We start from the raw sequence: 18,816 nt of genomic DNA, 5'->3' as shown, positions 1-18,816 counted from the left end.
CGCGCAATCTCCAAGGCAACATAAACAACATAAATCAAGCTATTGACAAAACATTTGAAATACGTTATGGTCAATAATGCCAGACGATTCCGTGCAAACGTCAAATCGCGCCTAACTTCAATCAGTGTTGCCAAGGCTGAAAATATAAATAGTGATCCTCGTATTGATGGCAGATATTCTAGACGAAAGAATTCTGTACATTTGAAAGTTCCTCTGCACTGTTATTGGTGACCGGGTCTCGTGATACCAGAGGACATGCTGAGCTTTTTCCTGATTTGGGATCCATTTCCGGTTTTCTGGTCACTGACACTGCTACATTACAGCCACGTTACTCAAACCTGCAACAAAAAAAACTTGGTTAGTTTTCCAACATTTTGGCACCACTTTAACATCTCTACCTTGCATATTGCGGATATGAATAAAGTTTGTAATCACGGAAAGACTTCTGGGACACCCGGTATTTTCCAGCCTAACCTGTAGCACATAACAGACGAAATTTTGAAAGCAGTCTTTAATTTACAATTTCATTACAAATCAAAACTGTAATTTAAATTTTAGCCAGAAAATATTGTGAGTGGAAAGTACGTAATTTTGAGTGTTTACTGCATACTGTTCGACTCGCAAAAAAAAAAAAAAAAGTAGTTACTATGAACACCACTCAAGGCGAACAACAAGAACGCTCTTAAGTCTCCAATTTGGCAAAGAATCACAGTTCTCCCTAGAAATGCAACTTCCCATTCGCAGAAGCACTTTGCGTCTCTTCTTGGCCGCATTAAAATCTCTTCCCCTGACTGAGGGGAACGGGGTAGAGGGGGAGGCATCGAGCCAAACATTTCGACGGCAAACAACCACTTCTTGCATTTGACTCGCGTGAACCGTATTATTGGAGGCTTACGACCAACACCAACGTCGAGGGAATCCAAGAAACTGCATGGGTGGGGGAGACGGGGGGGGGGGGGTTACTGGAGCACTGCCTCAGAAATTTATCGTTTCTTTTATGCCCACTGTCTCCTTCATGAGCCATTGCGCGCAGCTAAGTCCATTACGGGACCATTAGCGGTTGCCGAAACGGCTCGACTCCAACGATCCGCCATTATTGCCATTTTGTCTGTGGTTCGCACCGAGCTCTCTTCATCCGGGTCAGCGACTGTGTCACGTGACACAATAAGTCAAGGGGGGAGGAGGGGGGAACGTATGATGAGACAACAAAGCCACTTAGGGACGGAGAGAGCGAGCCAGTTTCCGGAAGTGGTCCTCTCAACATCTCTTCTTGCTGTGCATTGTCTTACCCATTTTCCCTCTGAAGGGGAGCAGTGGTGCCAGCTCCTGATGCACAAATGTCGCTCCATGGACGCCAGCAGAAAATTTTGTAATGAAGGGGGGGATTTTTTATGTCCTGAAATGGTACACACATTGGACTCTTTTTAATTCAAACTTCAAGCAAACACGAAAAATTCGAATTAACAAAGATTCGAATTATCCAAAATTCGGATTATCCAAAATTCGAATTATCCAAAATTCCGAATTATATAAAATTTCGAATTATCCAAAATTTCGAATTATCCAAAATTCGAATTAACAAAAATTCGAATTAACAAAAATTCGAATTATCCAAAATTTCGAATTAACAAAAACATGCACTATTAAATAAAATCAATAAAACAAAATTGTACTACAGTATAAACAAAAATAATGAAAATGCAGTAGACCTTACCGTATAAATTGCCATATTTTGTGATTGGTCCTGTAGTGCACATAAAATAAATTCTGACTATAATAATCAAGCTACCAGTAAATGGAAAACATGTTTAAGTAAGTACATTTTATTAACGAACAAAATCACATACACGCACTGTGCGAATTAAGCTCTTTGCTTTAAGGGGGGGATGTCCCAGTGGCGTATTTGTGATTTCATTTGGGGGAAGGGTTTTTGGGTATGCAAGTTTGTATGTTATCAGTCAGTAAACTAAACTATTTCTTTGAGTTCTTAAGTACCGGTACATTAGAACATTCGTTCTAACCAAGCTTATTAAATATTTAAGGGGAGGAGGTACAGTTACGCACCAATTGTGCATTTATTTCAATATCGCCAGAATTGGCACTGCTACTAAAAAAAACCTGGGTGTATCCAAGAGTATGAATTTCTCTCCAAGTTGCAAGTGGAAGCGTTTTTTTAAATGTTGATTATTAAATCTGAACACGATGTTTGAAAAATATGATTAATAAGAATCTTCGGAATCCCATGTATTCTTTATGGGAAATCAACTTCAACATCAAGTTACGGCTAATCAAATGGAAGTTTCGACTTTTCCGCTGGAGAAATGCATCTTCAAATTGACCTCTTCCAGTTGATATATTTTTCTATTAGCATGTTTGATATTCTCAAGAGAACAAATCAAAAAATAATCCCATAAGTCAAATGCATTTCTCCTTGCCTCCTACGGCAATCCTGACAGTGTTGCCAAACTTGATGCGTATAAAAGAGCTAAATTTCACCTTAAAAGGAGTTAAAACTGTCTTTCAAGGTGCTAGACTTACGAAGTGCTTCCTAGAGTAATGTTAGTTGTCAAAGGGGTGGGGCGCTGCTAGGACCGTTATCTCTAAATTGATGATAATTTATTCTTAGTTTTCACCATCTAGATCCGCCGGCCTCACCCGATGGTCTTATGAAATCGAAAATAAAGGATTCCCTGATAACAATATTATGCCAATTTCACGTCAACACGGGCAGGCACCCCAGTTCACAGTAAAACGAGTGCACGAAAGAGCCAGATCTGGCTCCAAGAGAGCTAAGTTGGCAGCACTGCCACGGGGGAAGAACTTGGGAAGAGCCCTGTGGAGACTGTTCCGCACTCCCTTAACATTTACACGAAAGGTACCTGAACCCAATATGGCCTACCTAACGTTTGCGGTTGTTTCTAGTGGTGTACAAAGTCAGAAAGATAAAACTAATGGCAACATTCAAAAGAGAGAACATTTTTGGACGTTTACTGAAAATTGGAGCCAATTACAAATAATAACATGGGTGCAGGGAAGATTTGTTTGTTTTTTTACATCAAACTATGTAACATAATTTGTAAAGAAAGTACAACTATGTTGTTTTTATAGGTAGAGAAGCATATTGATACACTTACATTTTATTTACATAAAGACACAAGATTTGCACAAAGAAATAACATTGTGTACATACCAATAAACAAGGCAAGGGAATGACATGTCACAATTTGTTACCAGAAGACCATGGATTACATACATATCACAGTCTGGACAAATGAAAGGTCGTTTATCACCCTTAGTGAGTTCCAGACACACTACGTGAACATAAGAGTAACAAATGTCACATTTGTGCATGCTTTGACGATATATTCCTATGTAGGCCATATTGAGTACACCTTACATAGTGTTCTTTTTAATCTTCGTTATAAACAGTACTTTAAATTAAAGTCTATATTAGGTGCATTGTTGTAAAGTAGACATTATAAGCTATCATAATATGTATTAGAGATATAAACACCTATCATTTAGAAGATGTAGTAAGTAATAACTTGACTATGTAATATTAAATCACATAGAACACAATCAAGAGGTTCAGCTATTTTGCTTCTTTGTATTCAAGTTTCTGTACTATAGGTAAAGCCAACAGGTTCAATCACGTCATTCGGGCAGTCTAAATGACATGTTAACGTCATTTGTTGAATTTCCCATGTAACTACTTGGAAACAGCAAATTGGCCATATTAGGTACTAGGCCATATAGGGTTCAGGTACCTTATTCTAAGAAAACCCAAAATCATACAAAAAAAGCTATCGAATAGTAACACCAAAAACTTGGCCAAATCTACTAAGGTAGATGAGCCAAAGGTGGTCATAGTTCCCAAGGTGGCCCACTTCCCGAAAATCATATTAGTATTTAACAAAGTCAACAAATGACACTACATCAATGTACCCAGTCCCTATTTGGTGCACTACACAGAAAACGAACTGTCTCGTGCTGGCAGCAGCCATTTTATGTAAGTTATTGTGTCAGGGATCGAGTAGGTTAGTTGTCGTTGTTATTTTCAGGTAAGTAAGAAATGAATGTGTGTTGTATTAATTAATGTGTCTGACAAATTTACAATTCATGATGGGTTAAAACAAGGAGATGCATTATCTCCATTGCTCTTTAATTTTGCCTTAGAATATGCTGTTAGGAAGGTAAAAGAAACTAAAGAAGGACTAAAATTAAATGGTGTGACTCAGTTGTTAGCATATGCAGATGATGTAGACTTATTAGGGGATGATATAAATACAATTAAGAATAATGCTAAAATATTTTTCAAAACTGCTAAAGAGCTAGGTTTGGAAGTTAACAAAGAGAAAACTAAATATATGCTTACAGGCCGAAACCAAGTGTTAGGTAATAATCAAAATCTAATTATTGATAACTCGTTTGAACCAGTTTCCAAATTCAAATACTTAGGAGTAATATTAACATATGAAAATTATATTAAAGATGAAATAAAAAGTAGGCTTAATTCAGGAAATGCATGTTACTTCTCTCTTCATGAACTTTTGTCTTCTCGTTTAATATCTAAGAAACTAAAAGTTAAAATATACAAAACAGTCATTTTACCTGTAGTAATATATGGGTGTGAAACTTGGTCCCTTACATTGAAAGAGGAACATAAATTGAGAGTATTTGAAAATAAGATCCTTAGGAAAATATTTGGACCTAAAAGGGATGAGGAGACAGGTGAGTGGAGAATTTAGAACTACATAATTTGTATTCATGTCCAGATATTATTAGAATGATTAAATCAAGAAGACTTAGGTGGGCAGGCCATGTGGCACGAATGGGAGAGGAAAGAAGAGTTTACAGGATTCTTGTTGGGAAACCTGATGATAAGAAACCTGTAGAAAGGCCAAGACGAAGATGGAGGGACAACATTGAGATAGACCTAAAGGAAATCGGTAGGGATGGAAAAGAGTATATAGATCTTGCTCACGATAGGGACAGATGGAAGGCCTGTGTTGCTGCAGCCATGAACCTTCGGGTTTAAGAAGGCTAAGGAGTTAGTTAGTTTAAGTAAGAAATTAATGTGTGTACGTCCTTGAAATTAAACGAGTGTTAATATTTTATACATATTTTGAAAGCTCGTTTAATTATCTTTTTCATCACATAGTTACATTGTAAAAATGTTTTTTGTGTCAAATGAATGATACCTATTTTTTTTGAAAATAGTCCAGAGGTGAGTTCCTATAAGGTGGCCAATGGCGGGCCACCTTGGGAACAAGTTACACTCGCCTCTGGAATTTAAACTTTTTTTCATATTAAAATACGTTTTACTATTAAAGATTACCTAATAATGCTAAATTTACAGAGACTTCCATGAGTCACTAAATGCTATTAATATGTTGGGTTTATATGTTATTTTTTTTGCGGAAGTGTTTCATTTATTTATTTCGTTATGCGTCGTTACTGTATGCCTCCAATCAAAAGTTTGAGACTAACTAATTCTCTAATAAATTATAAATATATGAATATACATGAATAAATATGTTTTCTTAAGCACAAGCAACATTTTCTACGAAACTATAAGCCACCTTGGAAACAGATGTAACGGGTTTGTAATTCTTTTTTAAAAAATAAGTTACAAGCAATTTTACAAAATATTTATATGGTAGAAGTTGTTATTTTTTTTATAAGAGTTATTTCTTAAAATTTCATAAATTTATCTCTCATTGGAGACTTGTAAATTGCCGTAGAAGCTTAACTATGACCACATTTGGCTTACCTACACACAGGAAACTAAATGCATCATATCGATGGTTGCACCAGAATGCATCGATTGATGCACTAAACTGTGTTTTGTAGCTTCTTCAAAGAATCAGATTCACATTTGATGCATTTTGGTGCATTTTTGTATGCGGTGAAAGAAACACCAAAGTGCATCATTTGATTCAAGTGAGGATTCTTTTCAGTCGAGATGCACTTCAATGCATTAGTTGATGTTCCTTGATGAACCTTCCTGCATTTTTTTGGATGATGCACTTAAACGTTTGGTCTGAGCTACAGACTTTACGTAGCTCAGACGAAACGTTTAAGTACATCATCAAAAAAGATGCATTCTGGTGCATCAAAACGCATCAAGGTGCATCAAAACGCATCAAGGTGCATCAAAACGCATGAGCTGATGCATTAAAGTGCATCTCGACTGAGAGAAATCCTCATTTGAATCAAATGATGCACTTGAAGAAGCTACAAAACACACTTTAGTGCATCAATCGATATGATGCATTTAGTACTCTGAGTGTACCTTATTGCCAAGTTCAGATTTAATGTACTAGTTTCCTGTTGAACACTTTCATACATGTACCCTAATATATATCAGCCTTATGCCATGAAACCTTCATTGGAAAAACAGCCTGCTGTGTCTCGGTTCGATGAGGTTGTCAGTTGCAGAACGGTGTGCATATTTTACAGCAGGGAAAACTGGACCATTAATGAACCCAATGACTTTTCAATTGTGTTTGTTACATAGTTAATAAATGGTATATTATATGCTTTCAATTCAATTTCCTCTGAGGGGGATAAAAACACTCCTGGTAGGGATAAAAAAATAATTTAATTTTGCCAGGGATATTTTTATGGGGGGGAATCCGCGCCATCCCCCCCGTTAATTCGCATACTGCATACACGTGTAGAAATATTAGCTGCCTGTTTCCACTTATGAAGTTCGTGGCTGCTTACTTTTTTTTTTTTACACGGTTAACAAAATCTTCAATTTCATTCTTTGCGTGAAATAAGTCATAGGCGTAACTTGGCGGGGGCAAGGTGGGGTACTTGCCCTCCCAAAATTTTCAGGTTTATTAAAATTAGCAAGTTTAGGGGACCTGAGGAGCAAATTAATGAAGAGAAATATTTGTTATTTCGCAAACGTCACAGTTATTTAGCAAATAATCCTCTCAAAATTAGGAACCAAGTCTGATTTTTCCCCTTCAAAATTAGGCTCAGTTTGATTTTACCCCTCAAAATTAGGCCCAAGTTTGATTTTGCCCCCTCAAAATTAGCTCCAGTTTGATTCTGCCCCTCAAAATTAGGCCAAGTTTGATTCTGCCCCCTCAAAATTAGGTCCAGTTTGATTCTGACCTCTCAAATCAGGTCCAGTTCGATTCTGCCCCCTCAAAATTAGGCTCAATTTGATTCTACTCCCTCAAAATTAGGCCCAGTTTGATTCTGCCCTCTCAAATTAGGTCCAGTTCGATTCTGCCCCTCTCAAAATTAGGCTCAATTTGATTCTGCCCCCTCAAAATTAGGCTCAATTTGATTCTACTCCCTCAAAATTAGGCCCAGTTTGATTCTACCCTCTCAAATTAGGTCCAGTTCGATTCTGCCCTCTCAAAATTAGGCTCAATTTTATTCTACTCCCTCAAAATTAGGTCCAGTTTGATTCTACTCCCTCAAAATTAGGCCCAGTTTGATTCTGCCCTCTCAAATTAGGTCCAGTTCGATTCTGCCCCCTCAAAATTAGGCTCAATTTGATTCTGCCCCCTCAAAATTAGGCTCAATTTGATTCTACTCCCTCAAAATTAGGCCCAGTTTGATTCTGCCCTCTCAAATTAGGTCCAGTTCGATTCTGCCCTCTCAAAATTAGGCTCAATTTTATTCTACTCCCTCAAAATTAGGTCCAGTTTGATTCTGCCCCCTCAAAATTAGGTCCAGTTTGATTCTGCTCTCTCAAATTAGATCCAGTTCGATTCTGCCCCCTCAAAATTAGGCTCAATTTGATTCTACTCCCTCAAAATTAGGCCCAGTTTGATTCTGCCCTCTCAAATTAGGTCCAGTTCGATTCTGCCCCCTCAAAAATAAGCCCAGTTTGACATTGCCCCCTCAAAATTGGGCCCACTTTCATTCTTCCCCTCAAAATTAGACCCAAGTTTGATTTTGCCCCCTCAAAATTAGCACCAGTTTGATTCTGCCCCCTCAAAATTAGGCCCAGTTTGATTCTGCCCCCTCAAAATTAGGTCCAGTTTGATTCTGCCCTCTCAAATTAGGTCCAGTTCGATTCTGCCCCCTCAAAATTAGGCTCAATTTGATTCTACTCCCTCAAAATTAGGCAAAATTAGGCCCAGTTGGATTCTGCCCCCCTCAAAATTAGGCTCAATTTGATTCTACTCCCTCAAAATTAGGCCCAGTTTGATTCTGCCCTCTCAAATTAGGTCCAGTTCGATTCTGCCCCCTCAAAATTAGGCTCAATTTGATTCTGCCCCCTCAAAATTAAGCTCAATTTGATTCTACTCCCTCAAAATTAGGCCCAGTTTGATTCTGCCCTCTCAAATTAGGTCCAGTTCGATTCTGCCCTCTCAAAATTAGGCTCAATTTTATTCTACTCCCTCAAAATTAGGTCCAGTTTGATTCTGCCCCCTCAAAATTAGGTCCAGTTTGATTCTGCTCTCTCAAATTAGATCCAGTTCGATTCTGCCCCCTCAAAATTAGGCTCAATTTGATTCTACTCCCTCAAAATTAGGCCCAGTTTGATTCTGCCCTCTCAAATTAGGTCCAGTTCGATTCTGCCCCCTCAAAAATAAGCCCAGTTTGACATTGCCCCCTCAAAATTGGGCCCACTTTCATTCTGCCCCTCAAAATTAGACCCAAGTTTGATTTTGCCCCCTCAAAATTAGCACCAGTTTGATTCTGCCCCCTCAAAATTAGGCCCAGTTTGATTCTGCCCCCTCAAAATTAGGTCCAGTTTGATTCTGCCCTCTCAAATTAGGTCCAGTTCGATTCTGCCCCCTCAAAATTAGGCTCAATTTGATTCTACTCCCTCAAAATTAGGCAAAATTAGGCCCAGTTGGATTCTGCCCCCCTCAAAATTAGGCTCAATTTGATTCTACTCCCTCAAAATTAGGCCAAGTTTGATTCTGCCCTCTCAAATTAGGTCCAGTTCGATTCTGCCCCTTCAAAATTAGGCTCAATTTGATTCTACTCAATCAAAATTAGGCCCAGTTTGATTCTGCCCTCTCAAATTAGGTCCAGTTCGAGTCTGCCCCCTCAAAATTAGGCTCAATTTGATTCTACTCAATCAAAATTAGCACCAGTTTGATTCTGCCCCCTCAAAATTAGGTCCAGTTCGATTCTGCCCCCTCAAAATTAGGTACCAAGTTACGCCCATGAAACAAGTCATCACTAACGTTTGCTTGAGATTCAATAAATCTTCTTAACACCTGCATACAAAGATAGAAACAGGGGTGGGTAATCCCCTGTTATTGAGGAGAGAATAGAAGCTGCAAACCACCAAACAGAAACTTTCTCTTCCCTAGGGTTGTCTCTGGATAGCTGCCTTCCAATTTTCCAAATAAAAGGTACGAAAATTCGAATTGAATATGAACTTTTAACATTGGTTTCAAAAGGACTTTCAAGGTGAATAAACTTCTGTTCGAATAATTCCCATGTATTTGCAGCATTAACGCAATGCTTGCCAGAACTATCGACAACTAACGAAAAACTAACGGCGTGGCTATAACCTGACAAGTTAAGTCCCCCGATATGCGCAAATCGCTGCGGAGCACTTCCTATTACGTCATCCTCCCCTCCACTCTTCTACGTATTGGTCTGGCCTTGAGAGTAGGAGTGGTTCCAACTCATCAAAATTAAGCTAAAACAATTATGACAAACTATTTTTACTGTGTGGATTGACGGTGCCGGCTCATATCAGTTTATCAGTGGTTCATTTGATTTAATCCGGTCTTTGAAAATGCGTGCGGTGCGCGGATCGTAAACTGTAGTATTACGCACGGAAGTTAAGGTTTTTAACGAAGAGAAACATCTGGGCGAATGACTTCATTTTCTGAATGCGACATCGAGCAGTGGCCTGGTTTTTTTTTTAAAAAAGAAAGTGGGGTGGGGTTTCTTTTGTTAATCGTACAACAATCACTACGAGAAGGCAATCTGATCACACGCTTGCCTGTGTTCTTTTTTAAAGCATTGAAATGTTCTTGCTTTTTACTCTTGGCTGCATATTTTTGAAATGCAAAAATCAAATAATGCTGGGTCCAACGAAATCCACAATCTGCTCTGGAAAGCCCCTTAGAGGACAGGTCAGATAAATTGTTTACAATGTTGCAAAATATTTGCGAAATCAGAAGGAGTTACATAAACTTAAGTATAATGTTGTCGAGTCCACAAGCGCCGCCACGGGAGTATCTAAATGTATGGTTTCTCAAGTTTTAAAAGAATTGGGTTGGATTGATTTGTTGTTTTAAGTACACTTTATGCACAGTAAGGCTAATTGGGACTGGACATACAGTTTAAAGTGGGATCCGAACCACTATGTGCCTCCACCGGGAATCGAACCCGGGACCCCTTGATTACAAGGCGACGACGCTATCACTGCGCCATCGGGGAGGCCAAGTTTTAAAAGAAGGAAAAGAGTCGTTGGCGAAAGGTGAGCTGAATTTCTATACTCCAACAGGTAGAAAACAGCCCAGGAAAAAGCGAATAAAAATTTCGTTGAAAATCCTCAGACCATTCCGCTCCCTCCAGGTTGCAACACTGCGAACCAACGTCGCTGCGGAGAATGGAGTGGAGTGGGGAAATGTGGTGCGAGATGCGTAACAGCTATTTGCAGCGTCTTGTTTTTAAATTTGTCAAGTTATAGGATTGTTGTGGGTAACGAAAATGTGTCGGCTAACTTCACACGGGTGCTATCTATGGAAGGCTTTGCTGTAAAGAAAATATTTACTTACAGCCTACTTACAAATGTCACAATTTTCAATAGGCCTACTTAAAAAAAGGTTTGAGTTTTAAGTCCACTTTATGCACAGATAGGCTAATTGGGACTGGACCAACCGTTTAAAGTGAGATTCGAACCACTGGACTGTGTGCCTTCACCGGTATCAAGCCCGGGACCCCTTGATTACAGTATGTAACATTGTTATTCGTACACATAGAATTTCCGAGGAAAAAATGTCATATCTACTAGTAAATATAATCATTTTCATATGTACTTGGAAATTAATGTTAATGAAGGTTTCACCAACAAATGTCAATAAAAATGTATGTTCAAAGTGTATAAACAGAGCATATAATTTGTGTGAAAAGGGAAAAACACGCTGTTTCATACATTGTTATTCGTACAGGCAAGAGTTTCAATCTTCCTCGCATACAGCGCCATCGCTATTCTGGCGATTTCGTGCAACAATTTGCAACTTCGTAACAAGTTTGAACATGCAGGCGCGCTCCCCGTCAAGCGGAATGCTGGCGTAGGTATTGTTGTAGGCCTATCGGCTATCAGCGTGTTTGAAATGGGCAAGGTGAAGGAACTTAGTTCCGATCTGAAAGATGTTATTATAAATTTGGCCCTTAGAGGTTATTCGTTAAGAAAAATTGGACAAACAGTCAATAAATCACACTCCACAGTTCAATACATAGTAAACAAATTTAGAGAGGAAGGTTCAACACAGAATGTGCCGAGAAAACCAAAAGAGAGACGGTTGAATAAACGTGATGAACGCTTTATTTAAAAAAGAGTGCGAGAAAACCCCGACTAAGTGTTCCTCAGTTACGACCGTTAGTAGAAAATGTTGCTGGCAAGATGATGTCCGATCAAACTGTCCGACGTGCCTTGTGGAAGCATGGATATCATGGCAGAATACCACGAAAGAGGCCGTATGTAAATAAGGTGAATCGCAGGAATAGACTTTCATTCGCGAAAGAGCACATCCACAAGGACCAGGAATTTTGGGATAGTGTCATATGGTCAGACGAGTCCAAGATTAATATATATACGGGTCAGATGGGATAAATAGGGTCTGCAGAAAATCAAATAAAGATAATGATCACATTAACACAGTTCCAACAGTTAAACACGGTGGTGGGCCATTAATGATTTGGGGCTGTATGTCGTCCAAAGGTGTTGGTACCATCCAGTTTATTGATGGTATCATGGATGCATATGTCTTTTTGGACATATTGAAGAACAATGTAAAGCAGAGTGCCCAAAAAATGGACATGCCACCTATCTACAGATTCCAACAAGACAATGACAGTAAGCATAAGGCGCGAGTTAACATGAATTGGCTAATATGAAATGTGCCCAAACTACTACAAACATCAGCTCAAAGTCCAGACTTAAACCCCATTGAGCATTTATGGGCAATATTGAAGAGGCGAGTCCATAAAGCAGGCGTCAAGTCCAAATAAGAGTTGAAAACTGTTGTGCAAGCCGAGTGGAATAAAATAAGCTCTGAAACATGTTGGAAACTGGTTATTTCTATGAAGAACAGGTGTCAAGCAGTTAAAGCCAGAGGATACGCATCAAGGTATTAGAACTGTCAGTCCATTTGCTCTGAATATACTTTTTTTTAATTTTATATTATTAAGTGAACGAATAGAAAAGTTGTACAAAAAATGGCATGTTTCTCTTTCAGTTTCATTTAATTTATTATTGTCATTGGTTATACAGAATTTGGATAAGATTTTATGTTCCTAATGATATTAGTTATTGAATTGTAAAGAAACAATTTCAAAATAGTGTATTTCCTTTCAGATATTAAAGCATTTTCTTCGAAAATCCGTGTGTACGAATAAGAATGTTACATACTGTACAAGGCGACGGCTTTACCATACGCTATCGGGGAGGCCAATTGAAAAAAGGTGAAGGATCATACAGCAATGTAACTTGTGACATAACTTCGGGGGGTCAGAACATGAACCTCAGGTCCCAGGAGGTTAAAAAAAATACCTATAACATGAAAATGTTAATAAACGTGGACATTTTGGGGAGAGGTGGACGCAGCACCTTGCCCCTGCCAAGTTACGCCTATAGGATCATACCTTGCATCCATTTACCAGCCCTTTATTTACATACAGCAAGTGGTTGTCCAACCTCAGCGAGTACTTTCTTTGCATATTCTGGCAAGAAATTAAAATAATGTTGTAGTGAAATAAATAAATTAATGCAACACTTTGAAGGGTCTTGAATTAAGTCTTGCTTTAGGCCTGGATTCATGTAATTCTTGTCGCGCTAGGTCAGCGTAGATATGAACCGCTGTGTCTGTACTCTACTTGCATTCGTCTGCCATCTCTTGGTGGAATATACAAACAAGTTCCCAGTTACTTCATGAGTCTCCGCCAGATGGTAGGAGCAACCAAAGATTTGTTTCTAAATAACGGGAGGAAAATTCGTCCGGCCAAGATTCAGAATTGACAAGTGTATTGACTGAATTACGTCATTGCGTCGCTTTATTTCACTTTCGCTAATCGCGACGATGAGGGATAATATGATGAAATTGACGTAGAGACACTCAAACAAAGAACACCAATGCCCAGGCCGAGATTCGAATGCGGGCGAACAACAACATGGATGATATACGTGTTAAATGCTTTCATGAGTAATGATTATTTTTATTTTTGTGGTATGCCTGAAACCTTCTGCCAGGAATGTGTTAGAAATTTTAACTTAATAGTTCACAGAAATTCCACAAGCATATGTGATTTTTAATATTAACAAGCTCGTTCTAATATTATACCAGAGTTCGATCAATGACCACGTGCGAGGGAACGGGATTGCGTGGGGGTAACGCGACTGTTGTTGCCAGCCTTTGCAGCAGCGTGCACTGCTTCACTCCACCCACTCGCTTTCTCCCCTTCCCTACTTTTATGCGCGGCCTTGCTCCAGATATTCCCGGGATAGACTGTAGAATTAACTACTGTTACCAAGATCGTATTTAGAGGAGGGGTTCCAGGGGGAAACTCCCCGAAAGACTTACGAAATCCAAAGAGCAAAATAATTGCGCGTTTACTGTTGTATAACATGAAGTTGATTCATTTCCGCAGAACTTTACAAATGTTATTGATTTTAAATAGACTTAGACTTTATTATTAATAGTAGAGCGTCTATTACCCGAACGTCGGTCAACCGAACGACCGCTTAACCGAACTGTGTACTCGCTCGCACCTGCTACTCTCCCACCCTACCGTCCATCATCCCCCTCACTCCCAAACCAAGTTTCCCACAGTAGTCGCCGCACTGAGCCACCGCTGGCGGAACATTGCTTCTAATGGGGCCTTCATAAGGCGCTGCTGACCGGCCAAGCCGCCAGTCGCTGTGTTTCAACAATCAGCACACTTCTGTCGGTGTATGTATTGTTCATGCAAAATGCGTATGTAATATGTACATATTTTTGTTTAATAAACTGTACCACATACTATATATTCCTACTAAAGTTGCCTTTGTACGTTACTTTGTAATACTTAAAGAGATGCCTGTTTTTATGAATAAATTTACTGTACAGTACTTCTTTTTGGCAAATAAACATGTACAGTTCGATTATCCGAACAAACCAGTTTTCCGAACACCCATGTCCCCCAATTACTTCGGATAATCGACGCTCTACTGTACCTGCTGATGATCATCTTACCTGTTTATGTAACAACTATTATTATTAATTCATGTTATTTTTACTATTATTATTAATAATAAAATACATATGAATCTTATTAACCTACTAATAATGAATTTTACTGTTATAATCATTGTTTTTTTTTATGGGAAGAAAGGTTTCAATTTGGTATATTATTGTTACTCTGTTCATTATAAGAATTACTCCAAAATATGGTGTTATAAGTACCTAAATGATCGTGCAACTATGTAGTTACACACACATTTCTTTCGTTACAATACAATATCGTTAGTTTTATTCTATCCTACCAAAATGTGCCGGCATGGTGTACCGTTGCATAACGCCAGAAAAAAAGCACTGATTATAATAATTATTATTATATGTGGGCCACTTGGTGCGAACTTTTATCGAAATATAGTTCCAGATTCGTGCCTGAATGACTGAACAACCATAATACAGTAATTGTGCCTGAGAAGTTAAATGCAGTGCCGGATCTATAACCTCCCCCCCCCACCCGCAAAATATTATCAAAGGCCCCGTCTACCTACCTACTTCATTTTTCAACTGTTGAAATTCTCTGCTCCCAACCCCTAACCTTATTCCAATACATGAAAAAATATACCTTGCAAAATTTCAGCTGAATTGCACCATTTTAAGGTAACCCCCAAAGGAAATAAAGTTTCAATTTAGCCCCAAAATAATAGTCAAGCATAAACGAAAGACAATATTAAATACAACTGTTTCCTGCATACAGTTATGTTCAAGAAAATGTAGCCAAGATATTGAGCAAATATTGAAACCAAAAAAGAATTTACACATGTCTCAAAATAAAGTCTAAAATGGAAAATAATAACAATTAAAATGTAATAAGTTACCAGATTTTATATCTTCAATAGGCCAGTTTTGGTAGCATCTGGGTACTTTTCCCTGTGTTTTCTAACCATCTGAGCAATGTATTGATTTTATTTATCATTCTTGGTCAGAGTGTTCTTATATTCTTGCATAAGCTCCACTCCTCTCTGTCATGTCATTAGCTGCTACAATGTTTTTTAGTGTTTCCAACCCATGTTGGAAGTTTAAATCATCTTTCCAAGTAGATGGGGGCAGCTTCGTAGATAATTTGTGTTGATTGAACATCTTGAGAACATCATCGTCGATCCAGTGGAAATAAAATCATAGAAGCGTTTTTCCTTTAAACAGTTAAGGTCTTCACTTCCAAAAATGTATAGTTTTATTTGATTTTTGCTTCACTGTCTTCTGTAGTCACCATCGCAGTAGCTATTTTTTGCTTAAGGCGAGGAGGGACAATTTCCCCTAAGTCTTTCTCGCTGGGGCAGCTACCGATCACTGTTGCCAACTTCGCTCTTTTGGAGCCCAATCTGGCTCTTTCGTGCACTTGTTTGACTGTGAACTGTGGCACCCGCCCTCGGCCGCACCATGTTGCCACCACTGGCTCCGGCCCATAAAAACCAACCTTTGCCATGAGTGTACATTTTGCACGTGACGTGATATTCATATACGTATAGGCTGCGTCACCCACCCCTCTTTACTCCCCAGGTATTATTATATATAGCCCTGTGGCTAAGGTGAAGATGACAATATTGTTATCCGGGTGTCCTTTATTTTCGATTTCATATGAACATCGTTGGATTATTGAGATGGGTGATGCCGCCAAATCTAGGCGGTGAAAACTAAGAATAAATTGCCATCACTTTAAAGCTAACGGCAATAGCAGCGCCCCCACCCCTCTTACACCTAAAATTATCCTAGGAACCACTTTATGCTCTAGCTCCTTGAAAGTCATCTTTAGCTCTATTAATAATGAATTTAGCTCTTTTATGCACACCAGGTTTGGCAACACTGCGAAGATGGCCGTCGAAACTCGCATTTGATTAGCCGTAACTTGAAGTTGAAGTTGATTTCCCATAAGGAATACATGGGATTCTGAAAATACTTATTAATCATATTTTTCAAACATCGTATCTAGCTTATTAATCAACTTGAAAAACAGTTTTCACTAGCAACATGGAGAGAAATTCCTACTCTCTTGCATACTAATACCTTTTTTAAATAGCAGTGCCCAATCCGACGATATTGAAATAAATGCACAACTAGTGCGTAATTGTCCCTCCTCACCTTAATGCCTAGTGGAACCTTATCATCAAAGAATGCGAATGCCGTCGTTTCTAGGGACACATACTATAAATGGTTTGCAATTTTTTTTCATGGCAGCACTTCTAATTTCTGAACCTGCTTCCTTATACTCGATTAATTTGAGTAAGAAAATGTAATCTAGATGCAGAGCTTTCACAGCCAGCGGTGTTAGGAACCAATATTGTAAATAGAGTCTGGCAAAAAAAAAAGCGTATTCATGTCGTCTTGTTCTGTTTGAATTGGTCTTGGAATAAATACGTTTTAAAGCCTTTGTCATCCACCAACCGGACGGAGGCTCACAGCAACAGGAACGCGAAATGAGACTCATTTTGGGGGACAACAACTGAGGAATATCACAGCCAATTCTAATAATTTGTGGTAATCATCTCTATGCTGTTTCTTGTAGAAATTCAAGCATACTGAGACGAATATCTTTGGGGGCACGGTCTGTCCCACAACGTTAATGTTTGTTGTCTATGGTTGATCATGTCTCGTTACATCTTTTAAGCAAATTCACATCTGGTCCAGAAGTTGCACCCATTACTGCATCAAAACCAGTTTTCAAGACTAATTCGAAAATGTGATGTCAACACAGAAAGTAGAGTAAATTAGGATCAAACATTTCTCAAGATTTGTTCAGGAAACACTTATTCAATCCGTGTTGTTTGCACTTGTATCAAAACAAAATGCTTGTACTTTTTCTTCTATGTCCCAAGTTGATCTTCTGTAGATGTTGGAATTTCAGGTATACCTATTAATTGTTCTTTGCCGTGAAAAGTAACAATTATGGATAATCTATCAACCTTTTCTATGCAAGATAAAGCTGGAAGCAACTTGCCACCCCATGTTAAATGTGAACACCAAAGTGTTTTAATCTTCTAGACTGAATTTTCCATTAATATCTGCTTGTCTCTGTTCCTTGAATTCATTCTGTCGACATTATATTTTCTGTGTGTTGTACGAGAACTCACTAAAACTTTAACAAATATACCTGTTGTAACTTGAAAGTGATGCCTGAACTTCGAAAACTGCCTTATTGGCTCTGAAACACTTCAATTGAAGTAACTGAGAGTTGACGCTGGCAGCATCTATATGAAGCTCACGGAACTTTCGAGATAGATCTAGAACCTCATAAAAGATTCTACAACCTTCCAGAACCATTTTAATTGAAAATTAAATTCTCCTTCAACGAATTCTGTACTTATTTCGAAAAAAAAAACTGATCCAGAAGATAAAAATAGTTTAATGTAGAGAAATATTGATTTTGTGAAAGTTTGAAACTTTATGTACTTTGAGGGCCACTTTAATATTATCTGATTGGTCTGAAATTTTATACGCAGTACTTTTACACAGATTGGATCAAAGTTGAGGGTTGGGAGATGAAAAATATATAAGTTCAGAAAATCACATATAAATAAGAGCTACCCTAATATATATACATACACATATATAATGTATGTGTGTGCAATTCTTGATATCATGTTGACAAAGTCACATATAGCTAAGGGCCTAGAGGATGATTCAAAAGTTCCTTAACACCCCCTATAAAAAGCAAGGGAGTTAGGCTGGGTATAATTAGTCATGCTGATAGAAACAGGTTAGGCTTAGGGGGGAACCACATTGGTGTGTTCCAAGCGGACGTCCGCCATATTGAATTCAACTCAATTCTTTTTAAATGGGAATGTGATTGACAATGTTGTCTCACACCTGGAAAATTATACATCTGTTACAATCATGCAGTCGTAACTTTTTCCTGGTTAAAGATAAGTCGAAGATATCTTCACCACTGCATTTCTCGTGAAATTCCAGCCTATTTTAATTATAGTCTGACTGGTAAAGGCGGCTGCCGCATGGTGCTGATCATGCCACCTCCAACATGGCCGACATCGAAAATATGCGGGGCCCACACACCCTAAATATGCCTTCATGGCATGGTGCTATATTCACAGGGAACTTTAACTTTGCCTATACATGTATATATTGTATTCGTTTCTGTACCCCTGAGTAACTACGTTTACTTTTTACATACGCATATAAGAACCCTCTACTATGTCAATGGCTGAGGGCTTCCTAAAGTCTTACTTGTTTCCGCCCCCCGCACTGCGGGGTTTTGCGGCTTGTAGATCCGGCACTGGTTAAATGTATAAGTTCTTCATTTGTCTTACCATAATTGCCTCTGTCCCCCAACACGCTGTTTTCATACTTGACTTCCAACTCAGCTCCTCCCCTTACGATAGAAAAATTCAGCGTTAAGTTAAAGATTCCTACAAGGAATATGTTG

Source organism: Lepisma saccharinum, chromosome 23, assembly GCF_977018435.1.
Source record: "Lepisma saccharinum chromosome 23, izLepSacc3.1, whole genome shotgun sequence".
NCBI classification, from domain to species: domain Eukaryota; kingdom Metazoa; phylum Arthropoda; class Insecta; order Zygentoma; family Lepismatidae; genus Lepisma; species Lepisma saccharinum.
Note: the sequence above shows the minus strand (reverse complement) of the source record.